We start from the raw sequence: 19,358 nt of genomic DNA, 5'->3' as shown, positions 1-19,358 counted from the left end.
TTGGCCATCACAGAAATGGAGCCAACATTTTGGGCACAATGCAGAAAATATCCAAATTATGTTATGTATTTCCAAATGTTAACAATTTATCACCAGTTCCTCAAAAGTTAATTTATCCTGACAACTCTCGTTTCTTTTTATGAGCTATTCAGTCTTAAGCTCTTCATAAGATTATGTTTAACAACATTGATGATAACATATACAAATAATTTCAATGTGATTAATGTACTCTTTCTCAATGAGACAATGAAAGATTCTGGGTTTTAAAAATATATATGTCAGTATTTCACTCACAGATATTCAACATTTTGAGGAATGGGGTGGGGGTAGGGACCATAAAGGAAAAAAAAGTTATTCTACTGGATAAAATAAAAAAAAAACATTATGTTAGGCCAAGGAAAATGAGAAAAATAAGTATTGCAATATTTTTAGATGTGTAATGATAAAAAATTTTCATAGGAAAGACATAATGAAAGTATCAGTTAGAAAGAAAAGACAAGAGAGGAATGAGAAGGAAGATGCGAAAGAAATTCAGCAATGCATTAACTTCTAAAATTTGGAATTGTCTTGTAGTTTTCATCATAAGTGGGGGGGGGGGGGGGGGCGGGATGGGAAACCACCATGAAAACAATTGCAGTTGATGCACCAGAGCCTTTTGCATCGTTTAAAGAAGCAGAGAAGCTCTAGGAAGAGATCAATTGGGACCACCAAATTAAATCCATATCCACTGTGATCCTCAGTGACTTCAGTGAAAAGACTGAGAATAAGTCAATAATTCTGAGCAATCTATCAGCAGATCGGATAAGGAAAAGGAAATGCGCCAGTTCAAAGGCTTGCAGACTGCACAGAAACATGTCTATATTTCTTCAAGAAAAGGACAAGTAAGTGATGGGCATGGCGAGCACTGACTAACATCACCCACCCCCAAAAGGAGACTGATTATATTTTCACAAAGAGGAAATAATTCATGACCAGTGGTGTCATTCCTACCCACTGTCTGTGTGCAGCTGGATCACTGACTTGTCAGAGCAAAGGTCAAAGTTTTGATGAAGCTAAAATGAATAATAAAAAACGTGACAGAATGGTGGGCGATAGGACAGCTCGATCATGACCTATCCAAATAAGGCATTAATGGTGAAAAAGTGTCATGAGTAGAAGTCATTTTTTCACACAGAAGCTTACCTGATGTAAATTAATTACTGTAACAAGGATACCCCAAAAGCCTTAAAAGTGCCTGAGTCAGCAAACCCTGGAGTCGCTTGCCAATGGGAGAGAGCTGGCAGCCAAAGGCAACACCTGGTGGAAAATATAAACTCGTTCATAAAATCTTATAGAGAATCAGGATGGAAGATTCTGAGCAGTATTGCCTCATAAAACAGAGAGGTGAAACGAGTTTTAAGAAAACTTGGCTAGAGATGCAACTAACCAAAGTTATCCCAAGGGCATTGAAGGATAAAGATGGAGTAAAGCTAACAGGAGAAAAATGGAAAATATCTGCAAAGACTTTTTAAAAAAGAGAACATTTTTTTTTTCCATGAAGCAAAGTCAAGAGTCTGTATGAACTTACAGAGGAAGCAGAAATAGCCCTAAAGAGAATGGATGTGTGAAAAGCATCAGGAAAGGACCATACGTATAGAGAGGAGATCTGGACTGAGCTCCCTAGAGCTAGGAGGCCAGTCAGGGATGTGCTGACCAGGCACCTGAGGGAACTCTCAGCAGGGTAAGAAAAGGTTTAGATTGGATTAATAATGAAAAAAGAAGGCTGAGAAGACAACACCAATACACCTACTTTGTTACAAAGATAAGAGAATTTTTCTGCTAAGGTATGAGGAGGGCAACTAGGTGTCACAGTGAAGAGAGTGCCAGGCCTGGAGTCAGGAAGACCTGAATTCAAATCCTGCATCAGAGACTCACTGCATTACCCTCGGCCAGTCACTTCACCCTGCTTTCCTGTTTCCTCATCAGCTGCAGAAGGAGATGGCAAACCACTCCAGTATCCTTGCCCCACCCAGAAAAGCACCCAAACAGGGTTGTGAAGAGTAAGACACAACTGAAAATGACTGAATAACAACAAAGGTATGAGGACACCATGGATAAAGGCGTCATCTGGAAAGATGCATGCAGGCTTTTGAAAGCAATATTCCCCAGGACAATGTATCATCGGTATCCTGTGACTTCCTAAAAGTTGGGCAGAATGCACTGTCCTCCTTGCTTATCTTTTGTAGATTATGAAAATGTATTAGATTCAGTAGAGAAGAAGGTCACCTTTAAAGGAGCTTTCCCAACATGGCAACTCCCATCTATGTATCACAGTCATTCAAGTTTCCTTCAAAGGTGGAAGAAAAAATGTTCTGTTCAATCGTAAGCATCGGGTGAGGCATAACAGGGAGACATGCTCACCAAAGGAGTTCGCCAATGCGTTGGAGGAGGTCCAGTGCAAAGACCAGGTCCTCTGTGGGTGATTAGGTCTTCCAGATGCTTCTCTTTGTGGATCTCATTGAGTTGGTTACATTGAGCTATGAAATACTGAGGAACTTCCTGGAAGAGATCTGTAACCTTTCAAAAAAGTCTAGTCATACCATCTACACAGGAAAAAGCAAGTAGATGGAAAATGGCTGATGCCTAGATTGTAACATACAGTTAAAAGGATTATAGATTCAGAGCTGGAAGAGATTTTGGAAGCTAACAAGTACACTCCTCATTTTACAGTTGAAAAGACTGAGGCCCAGGGAGTTTAATTGACTTGCCCTGTGTCACACAGCTAGCAAGTGTCTGAGGAAGGATTGGAACTCAGACCTTCCTGATTCAAGTTCAGTCCATCCCTCCATACATTTTACACAAACACACACACACACACACACACACTCACACACACACACAGAATTAATAGGGGAGAGAGAGTCAGCTGAATTGCCTTCAAGAAAGAGTAAAGCTTCTCTAATGACTCCCAATCTCTCTCAGAAATAAAGACCCATCTTTTAATACCAGTTGTTGACCAGGTTCATCATGCAGTTCATGCAGTATAGTCTCCAAGGAATTAAAAATTAATGCTATTCATATGGGAATAGAGAAGGGCATAGCAGGTACAAGTAGACTACAGTATAGACTAAATAAGGAACTTTGAAGATCTGTAATAAAGCCTGTGTTTTAAGCCGGAAAGGAAAAGATGGGACATTTACTTAGTGCTAGTTAGGGGTGAGGGACAGATAGCCCAAATGCTCCACTGCTACCCTTGCAATGTCAGGAGAAAGTTAAGAAGGCAGCCAAAAAGGGATGGGCAGATCAACTGTGGTGAGTCTTTAGAAAGGCAAGGCTGGGAATTATATACAACAGGCAGCCACAATCAGCATTGATGGAGGTGATTTACAAATCAATGAGATGATAGATATGTCTGAATATTAAAGAAGAAAAATGTTTACTTATTGAACAAATAGAGGAAATTATAAAAGAATTTAAATGGGTTTGATTTTATAAAAATAATTAGTTTTGCATGACAGAAAGTAACCAATAGAGCAAAGGGGGAATAAATAGATGGGAGAAAATCTTTGTAATAAGTATATTTAATTATAGCTCTGAAACTGAAAGAAAATTTACATAAACTGATAATAAATGGATAAAAATGCAAATTTCTCAAAGGGAAGTTTTTTTTTTAAAAAAAGACAAGTTTTATAACCACCTGAAAAATTTCCAAGCTCTTGATGATCAGAAATCCTGCAATATCATACCTTCAATAGGCTGAGATCACTTAAAATGATGAATTATGGCCAGAGAAAGGATTAGTACTACAATTCAGATGCTGCTGTGAAGTGAGCCAGATAGAATTATCCATGAATATTTATGAAGCTGCTCAGGCTTTGACCCAATGATCTCCCTACCAGGATGATACTCCAACGTTATATTGGACGAAGTAGGATAGAGATAGGCACTGGTACCCAGATGGCCAGGTTCTTGTGGAGAAATGAAAGTAAGAGGCAAACAGCCTGGGGCTGGCTCCATCCAAGATACAGGTCCTTTCAGAATTTTCCGTTTAATTTTCAAACAAGTGGAAGGTGACAAGTTCTCCCTCTGAAACTGACAAAGAGGCAAAGACCAGGCTGTGGTTTGCTTTCTTTTGTGCATCAAAGCACACATGGAGTCCCCTCCTAGAGCACTGTGGGTATTCTGCATCCAAACCTACCCCAACTGCTGAGAGCCCAGGTCGAGTGGTTCAGCAGGAGGACTTCCATCGTTCTGAGCAAAGCCCTCCCCTGGCTCCCAGCAATCCCTCTTTGGAGAAAGTTTGCAGAGCATCCCTGGCAAGCCGTAAATTTCCTTTGGGAGAGAACATGGGGAATTAACCCAGAATTTCCCAGCCAGGTCAGTAACCTCTGGGAGCAAACATAAAAATGCAGAGTTTTCTCTTGCTCATCAATTGCTTTTTCAGATTCCAAGACAACCAAGGTCATTTTCTTGCACCACAATGAAGACATAGGGAAGAAAAAAGGCATGGAAGTAGCTGAGGTCCATCTCTCTGAAGGGAGGCACCTTTGCCCATCACATATCCCGTCCTGGTTTGGTTTGGTTTCATTTGTCCCAAGAAAGTCAGTCATACCTTAGAGAAAGATGGAGACCCCACTAAGAGGGTGCCTGCAGTTGGCTAAGGATTCAGGTTTGTCTTTAACCCCAACCTTTTGAGACATTCTGCTCAATGAGAGATTCAGGTTATTTAAATTTTCTAGTTCACTGGGGATTACAAAAGTATATTTTTCCCAGAGTTTCTTGGCAGGTTTCCATCTGTACTTTGAAGGAAGGTGACAAGGTAGTGCAGCGGGCTGGGCTTGGAGTCAGGAAGATTTGAGCTTGAATCTTTCCGAAGACCCTTACTAGCTCTGTGATCCTGGTCAAGACACTTTTCAGCACTCAGTTTCCTCATTTGTGAAAGTTAGAGTCAATGTCACCTCATGTCTTTTCTAGTCTAAATCTCCTGTTAGATTCTAAGCTCCTTGAGGGCAGGGACTGTCTTTCTTTTTATTAATTGTATCACCAGTGCTTAGTACAGTCCCTAGCTAATACTAGGCAATTAATAAATGTTATTGATTTGAATTGGATTGAAATATGTGATTCTTTGTGGCAGAGGTGAGGACAAATGCCTTCTGGACAAGTAGGAGCCTCTGTGTGAAGGCAAAGATGTGAGTTAGGACTCAGGAGTTGCTAGACTCATAGGGCCAGAGTCCCAGAGCTAGAAGACAGCTTGCCAGAGGAGACCACAGACTCAGAGAGTGACTTGCCCAAGGTTACATTAGTTAGGGGTCACATTAAAACCCAGAGCCCCTACTCTTTATACTACAAGAAAGAGTCAATACACCTGTCAATCAAGGGTTCCTAGAGCACCTAAGCAGTCATGTCACTGGGAGATCATGAACAGGAATCCTCTCTGTGAAACCCCTGACAAAGTGTACATCTTGCTTCTACTTAAAGATGTCAGGTGAGGGGAAGCCAGCTCCTCCCAGACTGTCCTCCCCATATTGGAAGTTTTCTCATCATTAGGACATTTTCTGTTATCCCCACTGGTCCTTGTTCTACTCTCTGGGGGCAAGCAGAATGACTTCAGTCCCTCCTTCGTGTGACCATCTTCCTAGAATCTGAAGACAGAGATGGTGGCCCAATCAAATCTCCTCTGCTCCAGATGGAATTGGACCATCTCCTTTGATAAACCTCATTCATCATGGACTCCAATCATTTTGTCTCCCTGATTTGTCCTCTGGCCACTCTCCAGAGTATCAGAGTCTTTCCAGAAAATTATAGACCCCTAGAAGTGAGCACAATTCTCTAGACATGGGCAGAGCAGAGCAGAAGGCTAGGGGGTTACCACCTCCCTATCCTGGACTCTATGCCTCTCCTAATATAGCCCAGGACTGCAATTTCCTTTCAAAGTAAGTAAATCACACAGCATCGATGTGTATTAAGCTTGTGGTCCAATAAAAATCCCAGATCTTTTTCAGACCACTTGCTATTTAGCACACCAAGGTGGTTTTTTAAACCCAACTGTAAGACTTCACATTTAACCTAATTAAATTTTACTTCATCAGATTTGGCTCAATTGTCTATCTAATCAAGACCTTTTCTGCATCCAGTGTGGTCACCAGATTGACTTAAAGGTGAGTAAAAAAGGTTGAACATTCAGATCTATACATATACACCAAGTACAGGCTGGGGAGAAAATACTGGATTTGGAGGCAGAATTTCTAGGTTTCAAGCCCAGCTCTCCCGCTTATTACCTGTGGGAACTTAGGAAAGTCACTTTTTTTGGGGGGGGAACTTTAGTTTAAAGCCAGTATAAAATAAGGAGACTAGATAGACAATCCTCTTAGCTCTGCCTCTGGGACCTTATTTGTCACCTGTCCAATGGTGTTCCATGATGGCCCAACTAGGATGTGAAGTGCATATGTGCTGGCTACCAGGGTGCCTAGTACCCAGTGTATATGGTGGGAGAGGAAGGGGAGTATGCTTACAGAGTAGGAAGTCTGACAAGGCAGAACTTGGGAAGCATCCCAGCTGCCTTGATCCCAAGCTGGAGCAGAGCTCAAATCAACCTCAGACACTTAACACTTACTAGCTGTGTGACCTTGAGCAAGTCACTTAACTCCAATTGCCCTGCCTTCCCCCCTCCACAAAAGACAAAAAAAAAAAGAGAGACAAAAATATTGGAGGGGATTTTCTTTTTTGCCTTTTGGAGGGCAATTGGGGTTAAGTAACTTCCCAAAGGTTACACAGCTAGTTTTGTGTGTGTGTGTGTGTGTGTGTGTGTGTGTGTGTGTGTGTTAAGTGTCTGAGGCCAGAACCGAACTCGGGTCCTCCTGACTCCAGGGCCAGCGCTTTACTCACTGTGCCACCTAGCCGCCCCTGGAGGGGATTTTGAAAAATCTTTTTTAAAAAACCTTTAAGAAACAAATATAGTAAAAAATTAAAACAGACATCTAACTCTCCCAATTTTAAATGTGAATGGACTGAAAAATATGCAGAGTACATAAGAAAATGAAATCTGTTATTTCGAAGTGACATCCATCATTTCTAAGAAACATCTACGAAGGAAAGGTACCCACATCAACAAAACAAGAAACTGAATCAAAATCTCCCACACAATCAGGTAAATCCTCAAAAAGAAGTGGAAATCACACTATTAGACAAACCAAAAACAAAAAATTCATAATATCAATGAAGATAAATAAACAAAAATATTACCTTATGCTCATAGGAACCAAAGGCAATGAAACGATCAATATGAAACAGATATGCACCAAATGGCAAAACATCTAAATATATACATGAAAAATTAACTGAATTGCAAGCAGGCATTTATAATAGCATAATAATCATAGGAAATGTCAATGTTGCTCTCTCAGATCCAAATAAATTTAACAGAAAAAAAACATTACTTATAAAAATGAACAAATTATTGGAGAATTTAAAGATAAAAAATACATGGCATTTTCTACATAGAAACACTAAAGAATATATGGTCAATCCTCACCTTTTGCATGGGTAACATTCCTAGAAAATGGTGCAAAAGTAAAAGGCACAAATGATGATTCAATGAACCTATAGGAAATAGAGAGGTAAATTCACATGACCACCAAAAAACTGTAATCCTTTGCTAGAAATTACTGAAAATTCACTTTTCCGCTACAATTCTGTATAACAGTAATTAATTCTGATAATATGTTTCTCAAAACATGGTAGACAGGAAATAACCCATAAAATGCAGCACACAAAGTAAAACTAGTAATATGCAAAACATTTTTCTCACAGTAATTTTCCAAAATTCTGTGACCTTTTGTGCTAACTTCTCAAAAATAAACAAAAAAAAATAACATTGATTTCAGATAATCTTATTCTTCTGTAGACCTCCCTGCCTTCAACACCCTCTGAAAACCAAGAAAGATGTTACTGGGACTTTCATTGCTGCTATTGGAAGATTCTGTGACTGAAGAGGTATCGAAATCACCTCCAACATTCCAAGTGCACGGGGGGTTCTTTATAAATGGTGGGGAGAACAAGACTGGTGAAGTGTCTTACAAGATGCCAGCTGCTCCACAAACTTGGGTACATCACGCCTCTTGGTTTTTACTCTACTGCATAGCCACAAATGGGCATAGATGCCAACTGGAAAGTGAAAATGAGGTTACTAATAAAATCACTCAAATTCTTGAAGCCAAGAAAGTTAAACACAAGAATGCTGAGGATTGACTATATATGCTGAACACTGAGTGGGTCAAAGAACAAATAGTGGAAACAATTCATAGTCATAATAAAGATAAAATGTTGAGAAAAAACACATACAAATAAAATAATGTGGCAAAATAACAAAATTTCTTTTTATATATATTTTTTTTATTTTTAGTTTTCAACATTCACTTCTATAAGATTTTGATTTCTAAATTTTCTACCCCTCATTTCCCTTTTCCCTACCTAAGACAGCATGCAATCTGATATAAAATGCAAATCATTCTTGCTCTCATTGATTGGACAGCAATAGGTCCCAGCCCAAGCCCCACTTGGTCATTGTTTGACCTCTAATGGGTCAGAGTGAATGAAATTAACAATTGTTTCTGTTTTGGCCAGAAACCCTGAGAGTATTACCCTCCCAGATTGCTTTTTTTGTTAAATATATAAAATTGGCCAATCTTTGCCTCATTTCTTACCTAGTCTTAATCACTAAATGAACACTGCCTCAATCAAACTGAGACCTCTGAAAAACTTTAGCTTAAAAAAGCCAAGGTCTCCCATTGCATCCAGGGCCACCTCTAGTTGTTCTGATCTATTTCTTGCCACTGGACACAGAGAGGTCCAGAGAAAAGTCCTATGAATTGGCACAACACTCCCTCACTTAAATCCAATTTACTTGGAAGTTGTGGTATCAACTTCCTTATGTCATGGACTTCTTTAACAACAACACCTATACTACTCAAATTTCTCTTAAAAAACAAAAATGACACCCTCTAAAACTTTTTATGGAAAAAAACTAATCTTAATACCTAAGCCAGGGAAATGTTAGCAAAGAAATAGAACCATAGGTTCTATTTTATATTATCGATAAGTTTTGATTCTGAAATCATAAATAAAACAAACAAAAATATTTTTTTAAAAGCAATTGGGGTTAAGTAACTTGCTCAAGGTTACACGGCCAGGTGTTTCTGGGTGGGTGCTAAGTGTCTGAGCCCGGGATTCGATCTCCAGGTGTTCTCAACACTGGAGCCGGTGCTCTTACTTGCTGTGCTACCTGGCCGCCCCAACAAACAAAAATATTAAATAAGATCCTGTTAAAATTACCACAACAATTTGCTCCTTCTCTCCACCCTCCCCCAATTTGATTTGGGGGACAGAAGAAGCAATCGATATTGGAGGGAGGGATATGAATAATCCTATTAAATTATTAATATAATTAATTATATTATACATTAAATATGTATTATATATGAATATATAATTATATATGAAACATATAATTATATAATAAATTATAATATATAATTATTAATCCTATTATATCATAACATGATATAATTGTTAATCCTATTAAAAATAAAAGAATCCAAAACCACATAATTATATCACTAGATGTAGACAAATAGATTAACAATGTATGAAATATGCAAAAAAAAAAAGCATAGAATATAGGCAGGAAAGGATGTTTTTGAAACAACAAAAAGCATCTTCCTTAAGTTCCAAATTATGATTTCGCTTTTCCCATGTATATAGCATTATGGGAAATGGAAAAGCACTGCAAGCCTTCTCAATAAGTATAGGAGCAAAGGAAGAATGCTCCCTTTCCCCACTTTTATTTAACATATTTCTAGAAATGAAAAAAATAGAAATAAGGCAAGAGAAGGAAGTTAAGTGCATTCAGACAAAAATATGCTGATAGCATGAATGTTTATTCAGAAAATCCTAGGGAAGCAGCAAAGGAAATAATGGAGACAAGAAATAACTTCAGCAATGCAACAAGTTATCAAATAAGCCCCCAAAGTTCAGTAGCATTTCTACATAGCAAAATTCAGAAAGCAATAATCGAAAGGGAATTCCATCAAAAGTCCTAAAACGCTCATAAGGCATCTATAAACAATTTCACCAAAGCACCCTCTATACCTAGGGGGAAAAAATTAGAAATGCTCTCTACAGCAATGAAGAACCGCTGGTATCATGGAGAGCGTTGCTGGTCCCCATTGTGTCCAATAGAATTACAATGAAAATACAGCCAAAATTGGTTTACAGATTTAGTGGCGTGTCAATACAATTACCAAGGGGACACTTTAAAGAACTAGACAAAGTGATAGCAAAATTCACTTGGAGGAACAAAAGATTCAGAATATCAATGGGGACTGTTGTTCAAAGAGGTAATCACATCTCAGATCACAAGCCATATTATAAATCTCTAATCATAAAAACTTTTGGTTTGGGTTTTTAACAGAGCATGTCAATGGAACAGACTAGAAAAGGAATAATCAGTAGGCACCAAACCATTTGTAATATCACTTTTTGAAGTAGCAAAGAACTCAAAATAATTTGATTCATATCAATGAGGAATGGCTGAACAAAATATGATACACATATGGGATGGAATATGGGGTGCTATAAGAAACAATTCAATAAATGCAGAGAAGCATGAGGAGATGTAAATTAAGTGACGTGAATAGAAGTAAGCCAACCTATAAAAGTAATAGATACAGTGACTACAAAAATGGAAATGGAAAGAACAAAAATAAAAACAATTAAAAGTGAATGCTGCAATATCACTAACACCCAGCTTAGCCCCAAAGAAGACATATAAGAAATAGATATGGAAGAGACTTCAGAGATCATCCAGCTATAGGACTGCAGAATTTCAGAGTTGGAAGGGTCCTGAGTTCATCTAGCCTACATTATACTTGACTCAAAATTTTATCCATGCTACCTCTGCTTGACAGCTTTAAGTGAACAGAAATCTCTGACCATTTTAAGATTGCTCCTCCTATTTGGGGATTATTCTTTTTAAATGAATTGATTGGTTATGTGAAACCCACTCCCCCTGGCCCTTTCTTTGCAGAGGTAATGGACTATGAGTAAGAAACATTACATACAATTTCAGACATTCTTGATATATCAATTAGCTTTGCTGAACTGCCTTTTTTTTCTCTCTTTTATTCTTTGTTATAAGGTAAGACTCTCTGGGAGGAGATACAGGAGGGATACCTTGGGAATGTTGGTGATTTGCAAAACAAAGATATCAATAAAAGTTCCTATAAGAAGTTTATGGCTTCTTAAACAATTCTCTTTGAATATGAAACATTGGCACAATTATCCATTAATTCTCAATTTAAAAAAAAAAGTGTTGTTGAAAGCAGCCCTGTGAGACTCATCTTCCCAGGATGCCTTGTTGTGTGAGGATGCATAGTCCCTGACTAGTGGTATGGGAATCTGTGAGAGATTATATAGTGGAAATAATTCCTGATTGTTTATTCTTTTTCGTTAAAATAATTTTCACTTTCAAATCAAATGTAAGCAAACTTGGTTTGTCATAAAGCCATGTTGGATTGGGACTCAGAGCTATGAGTTTGAATAGAACCTGGAGATAGCTGAGGAGACAAAAAGTTGTTTTTTTCATTTCAAAGATGAGGAAACTGAGACTCAGAGAGAAAAGTGTTTCCCCAAGATAACCTGTGAAGTAATTCCCAGTTTCAAACATAAACCTCCTAACTCCAAACCCAGTATTTTTTTCAAATACTTCACTGTCTTTGTACCTAAGAGTTCACATCTAACCAAGAGAAAATCAACCCTCCATCATCTCTCCAACCAAATATCCTCCAAAAAAAATAAAGTGTGGATGGGGCAGGGAATGAAATGAAAATAAAATATTTTGCGTGCTTTGATTTTCCAACTACTGAAATATGTTTTCATTTTGTCTTGCCAACCTTCTCACTCATGGCAGAGCAGTCCCTATTGTAGCTTTAATGAATATTCCACCTGCTCAAACCAGAGAGAACACGAGTACCTCTGAGGGACGGGAGGATCCCGCTATAGTCTCCCAGAGGAATGCCATTGGATGGGTCTGGTATCGAAGAGCGTTATCAGAAAAAGTTTGTAAAGTGCTTTATAGGCATCATCGCATTTGAATCTTACAACTCTGTGAGGTGATCTCTGCATCATCATCATCCCATTTTACTTAGGACCCAATAGTACCATCCTAGCTATGGTAAGAATGGTGTGTGTGTGTGTGTGTGTGTGTGTGTGTGTGTGTGTGTGAGAGAGAGAGAGAGAGAGAGAGAGAGAGAGAGAGAGAGAGAGAGAGGGAGACAGACAGACAGACAGACAGACAGACAGACAGAGACAGAGAGACAGAGAGACAGAGACAATGGTGGGAGAAGTAGACATTTTTGCTCTGTAGAAATGACCTTAGGAGCCATGTAGCCCAATTCATACCTGAACAAATCCCTGCAGTGTGACCTTGACCAAACCATTTCCTTTCTCTAATACTCCTTTTTCTAATTTGAAAAAGGAAGGAGTAGGACTAGATGGCACCTAATATTCCTTTCTGTCTACACAATACACATATATGTAAAATACACGTATATACACATATGGGTATGTATTCCCTTATGAATTCCTAACCTTTTGAGGCAGCCCATTCCACTTCTGGCAGCTCTAATTGCTAGGAAGTTCTCAGGCTGATATTGGCGACTCTACAATTTCCACCTACTGTTCTTTGCTTCCTCTCTGAGGTCCAGCAGACCAGGTCTGAACGCTTTTCCCAAAGACAACAATTAAAATACCTGAAGACATCTCTCACGTCCTCCCTGAACTGTCATCATCATCATCCTCTTCCTCTTGCCCCTTCATAAAAAATCACAATGCCCTGATCTGGTCCTTTATAGTTCTGAGGAATGTAACAGGCTTAGAAGATGATTCCCCAGTTAGGGTGAAGGGAGAGTCATGGAGGCATTACATTGGTTTATGAGCACACCAAAACCCCACCTCTCAATTTTCTATTTGATTCATTACATTATTAATTTGCTACCGAAGTTCTATGGCAATCAAGAAATATATTCTGATATTTTCTCATAACTTAATAGAACTACATAACTGCATTAATTGTTCAATTTGTTCCGAGTTTTTATCCCAAATTAAAAAATAAATTGGAGAAACTTCTTTTTCTATAAAGTTTCTGTCATTATTTTCTTACATTCAACTCTGCCCTCCCTCTAGGATCAATGGCTTAAATAAACATCAGTGTTACTAGTGCTGATGTATATATATATATATATATATATATATATATATATATATATATATATATATATATATATATTTGCCTTTTGGAGGGCAATTGGGGTTAAGTAACTTGCCCAAGGTTACACTGCTAGTTTTTTGTGTGCGTGTTGTGTTTGAGGCCAGAACCAAACTCGGGTCCTCCTGACTCCAGGCCGGCGCTTTACTCACTGGGTCACCTAGCCACCCCTAGTGCTGATATATTGAAACAATTGGGAATAATCATTCTTTGAATATCTTGAAGCATCAGCTACAACTTCTGACTTCTCCTGGGACTGCAAAATTGATTTTTTTTAAAATCCCTTTAAGGATACCACATCTATGACATAAGAATTCAACTCAGTTCTCTCAGGAAAGATCTCTCTAACTTTTCTCCCTGCCCCCCCCCCCTTAATGATGACAGTTAATTCTATCAGTCTTTGAGGAAATATATATCTTGGTCCTTTATTTATGAAATCTCACAGTCTTGATACAGACCAAATGACAGCTAAATTACCACTCACCCCGATTTTCTACTCCTTCATAAAGACATTGTAAAAATACCTGTAGTAGTGACAAGAGAGACTGTTTCAAATATGATACAAGGGCATAGCATCCAAATTTTTTATCTCAAAGGGACATTGGGGATCACCTAATTGAACTCCCAATTATATTCACAAAATCCTATTGATGCAGCTTTAGAGGTGCAGGGACCCCAAAATACTGAGGTTCAGGGCAAAATTGTCTGGAAATAATTCATGGATTCAAGCAGTCTTTCAGTCAAGTGGCAAAAGTTTATTATAATGCTAATATGGCAGGCAGAGTTCCTTATTGAACTTGAAGCCTAACAGGATTGATGCTAAAGCTTATATAGAAAAAGTTAGCACATTGTGTGCCAACTCTAATAATTAGGTGGTAACATTCAGTTTCTGTATCTTTGGCACAGTCATTCACTACTGGCATGGCCTGGAGCCAGGGGTGGGGAGGTTTCTAAGGGGGCTGTATATCTGTACATTTATGTCTGTAACAAGATAGCCTCTGGAGTTGATGCCTACAGCTTAACCTTTGAATAGTATACAGTAACTGTGGGAATCAGTACATGAAAGTTGTGCTGGTACAAGATGGTCCTATTCATACAAGGGAAATTCTATGGAGTTCAGCTTTGTTCTAGTAACAGGGAGAGATAGTTTGCCTCATTTGGGTCCACTCATGAATCATTGCCAGAGATAACTGGGAAGGATATAGTTCTAGGGCTGGAGTGTGAGCACCCCATCACTATCAGATAAATTTTGTTGATCACATTTAATCTTTACCATAACTCTGTAAAATGGGTGGAACAGATATTATTAACCCCAGTGTTACTCAGGAAGCAACTTAAAGAAGTTGTGACTTCCCCATAATAACATAGAATAGTTGGAAGCAGATTGTGAACAAGATTACTCCTAAAGCAAAGTTTTTTCCCACTACAACATACTGGCTTTGTGTAGTACAATGAAAGAACAAGAGGGAAGAGGGAAGAAGGCAGGGAATAGGGAAGAAGACAGAGTGCCTCACAAAGGTCAGGCACTGGTCAGGAAGGTTCTGATGCGGACTGGTCCTCAATACAATTTTATTAGTTCTTTACCCACAGTCTCCTTTGGTGACTGACATCCCAATAAGGTGATATGCCTTTTAGAGACAATGACTGACTTAGCCAGGAGACTGAGACAAATGGTGAGAATCTCCATTCAGGTAGGAGGGAAAGATGGTGTCATGGAAAGAGGTATATGACAGTAGGGGGCCCTTGGCTTCCCTTCAAATCACACTCATTGGGTAGCCATCTCCTCCTTTCCTGTGATTGGCAGAAGAATACTACTAAATTATGGGATTCAGAACTGGAAGTGACTAAAGGTCATCTGAGTATCATAGGAGGACCAAGCAAGTGAAAAGGAACCTTTAGGCCATTGGTTCCATGACTCTCCATCTTATAGAGGAAGAGAATGAAGCCCAGAAAATAAAGGGACTCATTCAAGGTCATGAAGTTATACGATTCAAGTGATGTTGCCACAATCGTTTTTGTGCAATCCAAGGCAAATCATTTATCATCTTGGAATCGTTGAATCTTAAGTTAAAATGCACCTGGGAGATCATCCAGCCAACCCTCCTCATTTAACAAAAGAGAAAGCTGAAAGGACCTTAGCCAAGGTCACATGATCTGTCCAGTGGTAGAGCTTGGACTAGAACCTGGTCTTTTCATTCCCAGGTAGGCTGACTCTCAGTAAAAAGAGCACTGACTCCACTTCTGATACTGAGGCAAGACACTGAAATTTGCTGGGGCTCAGTTTCCTCATCTGTAAAATGACAGCTTTGAACTAGATGACCTCGGCGGTCCCTTCCGGTGTGATCTTCCTTCCACAGTCCCATTTTGTATCTCCAATGTTATGCATATGTCCTGGGGAAAATGGCCTAACTTTGCTTTTCTTACTGTTAATTGGATGAGGGGAGTGGGGACTTAACCTCTGCATTGTAGCAGACAGAGCATAGAAAACAGCCCAGATTTGACATCCAGAAACCTCTGTTTGAATTGGTCAGTTCAGGGGTGCAGTGAGACAGAACCTGGAGTCAGTAAGACTCATCTCCCTGAGTTCAAATCCAGCCTCAGATGCTGGGTGACCCTAGGCAAGTGAGGTGACCCTGTTTGCCTCAGTTTCCTCATCTTTAAAATGATTTAGAGAGAGGAATGGTCAACTATAGGACAAGATGACCTTGAGAAAGTGATTCTTCTCTGAACCCAAGATCCTTTATCTATAAGAGGAAGATAATCATAGTTTTCCCACCTGCCTCAGGTGTCTGTAGAAGTATGTTATTATGTGTGCCTGCAAGAACTGCCTTGAGTCAAGGGTATTGCAGACTAGCCAGGAAGAATGCCATGTCAGCAGGGAGATGACACTGACATTGCATTCACAGGACCATAGGATCCCTTGGGTGATTCGTCCTCCTTATCTCTGCCCCATTTTTCTCATCTGTAAAGGGGCGTGGGGGTTGTCTATGAATCAATCTATAGACATTAGTTCTGCATCTGCTTGTGGTGCTAAGCACAACACTACAGATACAGAGAATGGAACCATCTCTTCTTTCAAGGACCTTAAATCTTAGCATCCTTACAGTCTTACATCCCTTACAATGGGATAGTATAGACTACCCTGTCCTGCTCCAAACCGATGAGCCAGTTATGGAAACTAATTTGAGCCTTGTTTTCCTTAAGTGTGAAGTAAGGAAATTGGGCTTGATCTGCTCACAGGTCCCGCCCAGCTGCAGACCTGAGATCCTATGGCCTTGTTCACTAGCACTCCCCAGAAATGGCTGGATACTTCTGCAGCCCGAGATTGGAGTGAAGACTTTTACTCCTGCTTCCTGTGTTTTTAGAGCACCAGTGGGGCTGCTTCCCAGTGGCCCCCAATGAGCAGTCAGCGAAGCTAAGTCAGGTTCTGCTTGCTGCTGTTATTGACTCTTCATTTTAGAAAAAAAATCGATGACATCAGGAGGGGGATGTCTTGACTCACAAATGAATTGGATTTGTGAGGCAGGGCTGTGCAAAGTCATCAGCCTCGCTCTTTCCTCTAGAGTCATCAGCATCCAGTGGCATGACATATGTCAGGATGACAGGAGATGTCAGGTTGCAGAGTGCAAGATGAATGATGGGAGTCCAGCTAACCCTTTGTAGTAACAAGAACTGGTCATCACTATAGAGAGAAGCCAGGAGCCAATGGGCTGTGATACCATGCTGGTGTAAGGGGTGTGCTGCCCGCGTGAGAGGTGTATGTCTACATGCAGCTCAAGGGGAGACATTGATAGATAGCGCCAGAAATTTGTCCAGCCCTCTCCAGAGGAAGGTTTTATGCTTCCTAGGGAAGAGTGGGAGGAGCTCACATGAGGGGATCTGCTCTGTTGCTCTCCAAAAAGAGGCCTCAGACTGGAAATTTTGTCTGGCCACCTCTAAACATTTCTGTTCTAATGGCATGAATTTTTTTAAAAGTTCAAAAGCAACAATGCCATTACTTCCTGATATGGCTAACCAAGCTTATACATTCAGCCTGGAACTTTTTGCCATCAAATGCTAGTCCCACAGACTACATATAATAAAGAGTCAGTGATATGTTTGTCCAAGCAGATAGTTTGAGAAAGCAAAGAAGTTCGACAGCTTAGAATATATGATAAAATGCAGGGGGAACTCATCATACAAGAGTCAATTGAGATCTCACTCAACCAAGAGCAAGATCCCCAGATCCACTGAAGAGAAACTCTCCAGAGTCTCCTTGAAGGCAAGCTGGAATGTGATATGGAGCCAGTTTCTTGCCATATGTATGCCACTCACCAAAGTCTCCCCCTGCCCTTTCTCCACAGTTCTCTCCCTGAAAAGGGTCTGAAACCAGCAATCTCATCTCTCTGAGGAGGAATGAAAATGGGCTTTCCTTTCCAAAGCTCTCCTAACGCTTCTGCTCCAACCACAAATGCTGAGTCATCATTCTCTTCCCCAAAGAGGGGGATCTTCTATCATATGCTCCAGGTTGTAAGCGCAGGTTACACTGGAAACATGAAGCAAGCAGACCAGGAAGGTAGAGAGATGACCACTAGCTGTCCATCAGAAATGTCAGTGGCAGCTCACGCTGCTTACACCAGTTCCACCGAACTTCTGAGATGAGATTTCTAGGTGGAAGAAAGAATTGAGAAGAATTGATTGTTGCTGTCTGAGGGAAATAGGCCAATTCCAAAGGAGGGAGATTCAGGGTGGGTTTGCGTGATAGTCCATGCGTGACCAATAGGAGACAGTCCATCAGTGATCATGTGGCAAATGGTATATTCAAAGAAACCTTTTCTTCCACTGCTAATTCTCTTTTAATTTTAGGTGACTAGCTGTGAATGAAAAAGCTAAAGTTTGGATCATATGATAACAGACAATTACATAAATGATATAGCCCTCTAAGGTCTGTGAAACATTCCACATACATTATCTCATTGGAGGCTCACAGCAATCTCTCGAGGGAGCTGCTGTTACTGTCCATGTTCCACTGCTGTGGAAGTTGAGGTTCAGACATGTCAAGTGGTTTGCTCCAAGTCACACAGCTAGCATGTTTGAGGTGAGACCCAGCAAACATTTAGTTAAAGCTTTAGTTAGTGTCAAGGACTGGATACAAAAAGCTCTCCCAAAAAATAACCTGTACTCAAGGACATCGAATTCCGGGGGCAGGGTGGGGGCAGGAGGAATGAGAGGATGAACATGGAGAGAACCATACAAATCAGACAGCGGGTCCTCTTAGCAACTGGAGTGTTTGCCTGCACTTCCAAGTCAGGAAGACCAGTGTCTGCCTAGAACATAGAACCGCACAGTCACAGGATTGGAGAATTGGAACAAACTCCAGTGGTCTCTATGCTAGTCCAACCCATTCAAGGAAGGAATCCCCACTCTAACATGGCCGACAGATGGCCGTCCACAGTCTCATGAATAATCAGTGTCCCAGGTGATTAACGCTGCAGAGCAGGTAGGGAGTGAGCTGGACTAATAGAGGGACTTACTGGAAGTTCCTTACACCAATGAAATCAGAGATCTGGGTCCAAACCAAAAAACACAAAGATGAATAGGGCAGGGGAGAGTAATAACCAATACAAGGAATAAGGAAAGGCCTCACTGAGGAGGTGATGCTTGAGCTGAGCCTTCAAGAGAACTAGGGATTCCAAGATTCCAAGTCACAAAGAAAGAGCATTTGAGGTATGGGGAATGAACAGCTTGTACCAAGGCACTATGGGAGAAGCATTTCATGCTCCCAGAGAAAGGGTAGTCTGGCTAGAGCAGGGAGCTTGTGAGCACATCACAAGCTTTTATTTCTCTTGGCAAATTTGAACTGAGAACTTCTACACTGGGCTAAATTTTACAAGTTAGATAATGGAGTATGCTCTAAGTATTTCCTCCCTCCTTATTACTGGAAAGAGTGCTTGCCTAGCAACTCAAGAGACTGCCTCTTTTCTTCCTAGTTAGTGTGTGTGTGTGTGTGTGTGTGTGTGTGTGTGTGTGTGAGAGAGAGAGAGAGAGAGAGGGAGAGAGAGACAGAGACAGAGAGAGA

Source organism: Petaurus breviceps, unplaced genomic scaffold (assembly GCF_028583685.1).
Source record: "Petaurus breviceps papuanus isolate PSGF00001 unplaced genomic scaffold, PetGlider_PUasm1.0 567, whole genome shotgun sequence".
NCBI classification, from domain to species: Eukaryota; Metazoa; Chordata; class Mammalia; order Diprotodontia; family Petauridae; genus Petaurus; species Petaurus breviceps.
The sequence above is the reverse complement of the archived record's forward strand: the minus strand, read 5'-3'. Positions refer to the sequence as shown.